At 36.6% G+C, this 8932-nt stretch overlaps 1 non-coding gene across 1 annotated transcript; it reads left to right on the top strand.

Annotated features, from left to right (window-relative positions):
* The first annotated feature begins 4726 nt into the window (after positions 1-4726).
* On the top strand, positions 4727-4833 carry LOC115065312. Its single transcript, XR_003845090.1, has one exon. It is a non-coding gene; the product is annotated as a U6 spliceosomal RNA (small nuclear RNA).
* The last annotated feature ends 4099 nt before the right edge of the window (positions 4834-8932 follow it).

The raw sequence follows: 8932 nt of genomic DNA, 5'->3' as shown, positions 1-8932 counted from the left end.
GAAAGTTAAAGGATTTCATATAAAATTTGGAAGTTGCAAATGCATCTAAAGACCATCCAGAACAATCTCTCTCCTCTCCTTCAAATGCAGCTAAACAAACATTTATTTCACTTGTCAAAAAGATAATGTGCACATGATCTCTATATTAGGAAATCTAATATGCTTACATAAAATAATTCAGAAGTATTTAGATATCATTATCCCAAAGTAAATGTTTTGGGGCTTCTGAAAGATTCAGTAAGGGATTGGTATATAATAGGAAAATAGCCCTGAGTACAAAGTATGTACCCCGAACTGGTATTAGACTTTTAGTGATACACACACACACACACACACACACACACACACACACACACACACACACAAATAGAATAAATTTCACATACATGCTGAAGCATATGAACAGGTGTTATCTTTTTTTGCAAATGAGAGTGTTAAGGATATTAGTTGAAGTATCAGCTTGCTCTATAAATAATTTATCTAAATTTATAGCCCTCCTTTCAGTGTTGTTCAGAGTATAAATGGAAAAGCTGGAGGCAGGAAAGTAGTCAGTGATCAACTGAAGAAAGAACAGAGTCAATATAATACCATGTTCTTTTCTCAGCATGTGATTTTTATTTGCCCAAGTTCTCTAAAATATCGTTGTTAGTTTCTTTCTCCACTTTATCCCATTACCTGGATTACTAGTTGACAGTTGGCAAAAAAGCACTCTCGGATCTAGCTTTGGCTGTAATGACTGTACTCCTCATGTGCCGCTGACAAGTGTCCCTCCAGAGCATCTACATTGCCTGTGCTGTTTACAAGCTCTGAATTTCTTAAACCTTCTCCATCATCCTGGACAGATAGTGCTCATTGTTCTTCATCACAACAGCCTAAATCAAGCAGGTACAACTCAGACCTTAATTTTACCAAAGAAAAAACCAGAAGATCAGAAAACTCATGTGCCTTCCTCAAGTCTAGGAACTAGAATCTATGCTCATATGCATCTAATTTTAGAGGCAGAGCTTCACATGCCACTTGAAGAAATGGGCGTCCCCAACCCAGACTCAGAAGCATCCGCGAGCTGTGTCACTTTGGTCAAAATACTTAATTATGTAAGCATTTGTTTTCTCTCTCCCTTTGTCAAATGTGTCTAATGACCACATTCTTTTTATTAAAATATATGATAAATAATGAAAATAAAGCACTTAAAAAAACACACTTTTAGTATAGTGCTAGCACAATTGTCGTAGTTGGGTTAAAATGGATGGGTTGGTTCCATGAATACTCTGGAAGTACAGGCTAACCTGAAATTAGGACCAGCTTCTTAAGACCAAAGGTTTAAGCTAAAGAATTGCTTGCATCATCCGGTGAAGAGCTTGCTGGTGATTAAGTCCACGAGCATAGCTCTCACCCTGGTGATTCACTGTGAAGTTTCAGCTTCATTGTGAACAGTGAAGAGTGGCGGCTTCCTTTGCATACCGGGGGTCTTATCTGACTGTCTCTCCTTGTCTTTTTGGAAAGAAAGACATGACTGCAAAGCCTCATAGCTGGACTTTCCAGGCTGTTTTAGCATTCTAGTGAAGACATTTGCATTTATTTCTTTTCTACAGTTCAGTCTGTTCATTACTTTTAATAATATGGTAATAGAATAAAACAAAATTTGGTTCTTCAAAGTTGAGTCTCAAGTTGCAGTAGATCTATGTCTTATCTTTGTTGACAGAATAACAGTATTGCTACACTACTCATACTTCTACCTTCATACAACATTTTTAACTTTACATGGGACTACATGTGGTAAATTATGATAATTTTTATATTATTAAGTACTTTATTAATATTTTGTTGTTTTAGTATATTTCTATACTATAATATGTTTAAGTAATTTCCTACTTAGAGGTAACATTTTTTTTTAAACAATGGCTTTTTTTCTATTTCTGACTTTGTCCTCTTGATGTAAATATATTATGGATAGTTCATTTCACACTGTGGTTCTTTATCAGTACAATACAAATAGCTCTGTAAACTTGTAGCATTTTTCTGTGAAGATTTTGAAATAAAAATAATCAACAGTAAATACCCAAACTACAGCAGCAGTTTTAAATATTTTATAATCTAATCAAATTGTTTGAGTAGTAATGCATTTAAATGTTGTTATGGAATCCCCTCCAGACGTTTTAAAATGGTTACTCTCTTCCTCGCTTTGCTAGTTCTGAATTTCATAAGGGATGACAGTTTTTAATAACGGAATATTTGACTTACAGATCAGTGTTTCTTTTTTGCATCTCAATATGATCTATCATTTTCTGGCTTGACTTTCAGAGGGACACAGCTACAAATTATCTTTTATTAATGAACATATATGCATCTGTTGTCACTACTGTAATTAAAATGATCTTAAATGAAAAGTCTCACCTGAGTCATTTCATATCTTTTTAGGTATTTAGAAGGAGTAATTTTACCTTTACGGTTCTTAAATAGATTTTTTTGGTGGAGGATTCTCACATGGAAGAAGAGTTAGAGATCTATGAAGTCCCTTTTAGGAGGGTACCAATCACATTTATGAGAGCTGCAGTCTCGTGATTTTGTCTCAAAGGTCCCATCTCCTATCAGCACATTAGGGATTAGGATTTCAACATATAAATTTTGGGAGGACATACGTGTTTAGCTCATAATACTACAAAAAGATAAATGTGTTTTCCTCTTTAAAGAAATTACAAGTTTGAATGCTTGACTTTTCTCTGAAAATTTCAGCATAAGTTATTTGACTACCACAAAGTATTCTTGTAACAAATCTCATTGCTCTTTAAGCAAATCACTAATATTTAATTAAGGCATAGGAACTCTTCCTCCACAACTTAGTGCTATAAATGTGAGATTCCCACCTCTTCTGGATTCCTTTCTACTCCATGTTGAGCTTTGATCCAAGTTTTTAGGCCACATTTTTCATCTCAGCATTACTTCATTTATTCACTCTATTCTTAAATTTTGATCCTGCTTAGTTGAAAAATTCTTCCTTATGGAAATTATCCATGCCCAATCCCTCTGATGGACTCTAACCCACATTCCAGTTGGCACACAAGACTTTTTAACGCATGTGTTGCTTTCTTATACCGACAGGCTTCATGTCGTGCCACACAATCAATATACAACCCCAGATGTCTAACTTATTTGTTTATTGTCGACCTAGGCCACATTTGCAGAGTTTTCTTTTCAGGAAAAGGCCTCATCTAACTCTTTTGCTAATTCTTCTTGTATACCAATCAGACCTTAGAACTCTGAAGAAAATTTGATTTGGAAAGTATTTATTGTGCATTTAAGTCAATTACTACTAGACACTAGTAAACAATGGCTGCATTTTCTTTCTTTTTGTATGTAAACCTAGCTGTTATATAAAGTTTAAATAAACTCGTGTTTTAAGTTTTTCTTTATATTTAGAAAGTATGTACTTTGGGCTTGTTAGGTGTTGTTAGGTACTACTCTATGGGGGAAATTATGTCACTTTCCATGAGCAGACTATCTTATTCATGTAGTATTTTACTTGGCTGGGTCCAGGCATGAACCATAGCAAACATCTCCTGATTCCTTCTGGAATAATTAGGTTTGCTGTGACTTGACTTTCTGAATTGAGTCTAGTTGCCTTTAGTTAGGTGTTCATGGACTCTCCAATCATGTCCATAAGCATATGTAATTATAAGTGTAAACTATCTATGCTCATTAGTACATGTACACCATATGAGTGTTCCCGTTGAGTTTCTCTGTGTTTTGAATGTGTCACTTTTTTCGCTTCTTTCAGCAAATCACAGCAACTCTATAGGGTGGAAACAAACATGCAAACCACCTTGGTAATTATGTGGTAGATTACCTCAGAGTTGCTAAGGACCGAATGACAATGGATGGCGCTTCTTGAGAGCTGGTCTTTGAGGCTGCTGGAGCACATCATCATCTGGATGTCTACCCTGCTTAGAGATCCACACTTAGACTGGTGACAGAGATGTAGTCATTTTGAGAATGTAGAAGTTATTGCATTTTCAAGCATGTGTTCCAATACTGGTTGAAAATTGCTATAAATAAGCAAAATGTGTAGAGGTATGTATTAGATTCTTTGGGATGTCCTAGCAGGAAAGTAATTTGTTTACTTATTTTAAGAATACTTTTTGTTAATTGTAAGTTCTATACATTTATATAATGTACATTGATAAAATCCATTCACTCATATCTTCCTCAATGAAGAACAACTCCATCATCTCCATAACTTCATGTCTTCTTTTTATGTCTTTTATTATCAATAACTCTGAGCCTATTGAGTGCTATACATGTGCATGTGAGTATGTGGCCATCCAATAAGGCATAAGCTTGGTCACATTCCCAAAAGAGGGTCACTATTCCTCCCTCAGGAGCTCCTCTGATAGGGGTGGGGACTCATGCATTTCTTGTATTTATGTCTGAATTTTGACTGACTTTATCTTTTGCAGGTAACCACAGCTATTATGAATTGATACATGTAACATCCATGTCACGTAAAGAAGTCACCATTTCAGCCACCTCTGTCTCCTCTTCTGTGATGTTCTCTGAGCCTTTAATGGTGGGAGTTGATATAGATGACACAACTGAGCACTCATAGTTATTTATACTTAGTCAAAACTCATAAATGGAGTCTCTGCACTAATCACTACCCACTACAAAAAGTGGCTTAACTGGCCAAAATCAAGAGCAGCACAAACATAAATATATAGAAGTCAGTTTGGTGCTCGCTTCGGCAGCACATATACTAAAATTGGAACGATACAGAGAAGATTAGCATGGCCCCTGCACAAGGATGACTCGCAAATTCGTGAAGCATTCCATATTTTTTAGCTGCATATGTAGCAGAAGATGGTCTAATCGGCCATCATTGGGAAGAGAGGCCCCTTGGTCTTGCAAACTTTATATGACCCAGCACAGGGGAAGGCCAGGGCCAAGAAGTGGGAGTGGGTGGGTAGGGGAGCAGGGGCGGGGAGAGGGTATAGAGAACTTTCGGGATAGCATTTGAAATGTAAATAAAGAAAATATCTAATTAAAAAAAAGCATTGAAGTCAGTTTGACAGCATGAGTATTAGCAAACTCAGCAGCAGTAAGTCGTGCCCTCAGAGTCTATGGTCATTCCAGTCTTGGGCTTTTGGTCAGGTTTACAGTGCCAGACCTGACATTCCCTCACATGGAGCAGGCTTCGCATTCAATCAGTTTACATTCAAATGAAATTGACTACTCCTTAAACTGTTCTACCACTATGTCACCAGTGAGCACATCTTGCTAGCAGGTCAGTGTTGGAACATCTGGTCTAGCATTATGTAAAACCACTGATGTCTTTGCCCCCTCAGAAACCTTTATAGCATCTTCTGCCACTATGTAAGCCATTTATCAAGGAGAGAGTTTCCTGGTCATTTTGAGGTTGATTTCTCCATGTCTGTTAGCAGTAAAATCTTGAGTTATATAGTTTTAATTACTGTCAAGTTTCTCAAGACGTTTTAGCCAATATTAATGATGTACTATACTATAGAACTTAACCTTTTCTTTTTCTTGTTTTCTTAAAGTATTTCTCATGTGATGGCTTTAGAGATGAAAAGTTTAGGAAACTCTGAGAAACAAGAGCACAGTGTATAATCTGTAGTATATTTGAGAATCTTAATTCAAATTGTGTTATTAATATTATAAAATGTTAATGACTATTGAGTTAAAGCTATGCCATCATACTCCTCCTCAGAGACATAGAAACAGACATGGAAAAAAAATCTGTTCCTTTTCTATGCTTGAAAAGTTAAAAAAATAAATTCAAAGTATATACCTCCCAAAAGAACCCCTAGAGAACCTGTTTGCGCTGCCTGCTTCTTTCAACGGCTCTTAGAAGGGCATTTAGGGCTAGACTTCACCCTCCCTGTTTAGAGCTACTATAGACCCAAAAATCAGCTCTCTAGAGTTTTCATCCCAAGTTAGCCTTAACCTTTGATGAATAAGTGTGACAACCATTGAGAACTCTCTCCAAAGCTCATTCAAAGTCATCTCCTCTTCCTCAGGTAAGAAGTGGACATCTAGAGAAAGCTTAACTGTCAATACCACAGCAGCCAGGGGTGATTTTTTGCTGGTGTGTATTAGGACAGGAGAAAATGCCTCTCTCAGTTTTTCTCTGGTTGTATAAGGTCAGGAACATAAAATACAGATGTAGAGAACTTCCACAACAATCAAAAGACAAATAATAATCAGAGGTGCCAAAGAGGAAATGCAGATGCGATTGATTACAGAAGCCACAGGCTTTTCATGGTTTATTGTCTGCCAGTCTGTCTCCGAGATCCTGAGGCACTCATTTCTCCTAGAGTATGTAAGGACTGGGATGCCAAAGTGTACATTCCCTTTCTCTGTATGTTTATCTGTATCTAAAATTAAGCATTGTATTTTAGAATCATAACCAAGAAGACAATTCCACTGGGGGAGTCAAGATTCCGGTCACTCTGCTCCCAGAGGTGACCTGACTGTGTGTGGATATTACCATGGAGAAGAGGTTTATTTAGGTAACTCACAAAAATAGTGGCATCATTTTTTGTAGAAAGTATAGAAATGCTAGAATCTGTCTAAGGTTGTTCATGCTTGTTTGTCAGGGAGTTTATGGAAGCTCATTTTCAGACTCTGAAGGTTTAGATCTCGTGGACTTCGTCTACTTATGATGCTAATTATAAATGACGTGTGATTTTACTCTGGAATAAAGCCTCACAGTTCTTTTATAAGTGAACTTTGTGGGTGAAATGTTTTCCTTGTACTTCCTCATATACCTAAAATAACAGTGCCAACAATGTTTTCATTGTACAAAGCTTCTGCGAAAATTTGAACAAAGCCAGCAGTCAGTAAACGACAAAGGCCCAGATGAAACTATTCAGTGGGTCAATAATTTAACAAGTTCAGAAAGTGTGCAGTATCAGTTCTCATGGAAATCTGTAAGATAGATTTCTTCATTAAAAATCTATTAAGGGGTAGAAGGAATTTATTAAACAAATTATTAATATTTCAGGGCACTGCTAACTAGCAAATTAAAACAAAGATAAAATAGGAAAAGAAAAATATATTTCAAGATTAAAAATGAATTTCTACTTTACAGTGGGTTTTACCAAAGGCTAATTATATCTCAAACATTTCAGTTTAGGAGTTTAATTTCTTTCCTTTTTCTGAATCATACGGTAACAAGTAGTCCATGCTGTTTTTCCTTTATTTTATCCAGTTCTACGCTGAGTCACAATTTTTCTTTATAAGAAATAAAGCACACATATATTACTTGCATGAAGTACTTATATTGAATATTTTCCCCCACAGAACAAGTCACCAGAAACGATAGCCAAAATGTCCATTGTTTTTCTTTGCTTTGTAGTGGTGCTGTGAGCCCTGGTGACCTCCAGTTTGCTCTGGGTGCTTCAGTTTCCAATTATAAGTGGGTGCTTTGTCCTTTCAAATAATGCTTTCTGAAGGCGTTAGTCATATGGTATGTAAGTTGTGTTTGCATTATGGCAAGTCAAAAGGATAGAGTTTGTAAACTGCAAGTTATAGTTTCATCAAAAACAACTCTGAGAAACTATATTTTATTCCTTTAATTTCAGTCAACTATTTGGTTCAATTAACTAAAACCCTATTATGCCATTTGGAATATACTCTGCAGAACTTATGACAGTACAACATTATAAAAGCTTTTAAAGGTTTTATTAAGAGACTGTCATTTGTCATTTGAATATAGATATTTTGAAGGATTGCTTATATATTCTGAAATAATGAAACTCGTTTTGGTTTTAATGATCTAGCCATGCATGTATGCCTGCCTCTATCAAATATTTCTCAATCATACTTTCTGTTAAAATATTGCAAGTTTCTTGTTACTAAACTATACAAAAGCGGGACTCTCAAAAAAAAAAAAAAAAAAAAAAAAGCCAGATCAGTCCAGAAACTAGATGGTCACAGCTGCAGACTTTTGCATTTGGTCAGTTGTACAATTATAATACTTGTCAGAAAGTTACCTGCAGCAAGGGCTGCATTTTAAGAAACAGTGAGGCCTGGGGAAGGCAACACCCCAGTACAGACACGATGATTTCATAGTGGAATCACATGTGATGGAGGACTCCATTCTCAGGAGCCTTCTTGCTCCAGGCTGTGTCTTGACTTCTTCCCCTTCTCCTCCACCAGATCCTTGAAAGTCCTTTGGGTGCTACTTTCCATGTTATCAATTCCATGTATCAATTCTGTGAAAGTTTCACAGAACCTACATTGATAAAATTATTCTCTGTGCTTTGATTATCAAGGTCTGAATTGACTAGACTTTCCTTGGGCCTAGCTCCCTGATACATACAGCATAGTACAGAAAGAGTTGCAGATTTTACCCAGAAATTTGAGACAGTACTAATGAAGGAGAATGAGAAAGACTTGCTAGGGAAAGAGATGGTTATTTGGCTCATAAGGGAGGAGAAGAATGTGAATGTGGGTTTGCTGGGGTTGCTTCAGTGAGGAGCTTGTTCTAGGGTGGAAAGCAGAGAATAAGCATGTAACCCTCAGACACCGGGATCCAGGTATAGCCTGGGGCTGCAGAGATGACTAGCTAGGTTTGGAGGAAGGCTTGGAGGCTGAACTCTTGCATTTAGAAAGGCAAGCTGTTTACTTAAGTAGGAAGTAGATTGCGATAACATCTTTTTGAAAATAACCTTGCAGGAGATGCAGTGAATTAGTGTTTAAAGATAGAAAGCTATTGTGACCATCACAAGATGTTCCTGTGAAGGCTTGTGAAGTTTTCTGATACATTAGAGATGAATCAAGCATTAAATGGGGAAGGGGGAGACAAAATTTGAAGGTTCATTTCATTCCTGAGTTCAAAAAGTAAGGTTGAACAGTGATGTTTATTATCACTTCTTACTGTGACCTTGAGTAAGTGAGTTCTGCAAGTGTCCCA

The sequence above is a fragment of the Mus pahari genome, chromosome 13, assembly GCF_900095145.1.
Source record: "Mus pahari chromosome 13, PAHARI_EIJ_v1.1, whole genome shotgun sequence".
Taxonomy (NCBI): domain Eukaryota; kingdom Metazoa; phylum Chordata; class Mammalia; order Rodentia; family Muridae; genus Mus; species Mus pahari.
Note: the sequence above shows the minus strand (reverse complement) of the source record. Positions and strands in the feature narration are given on the sequence as shown.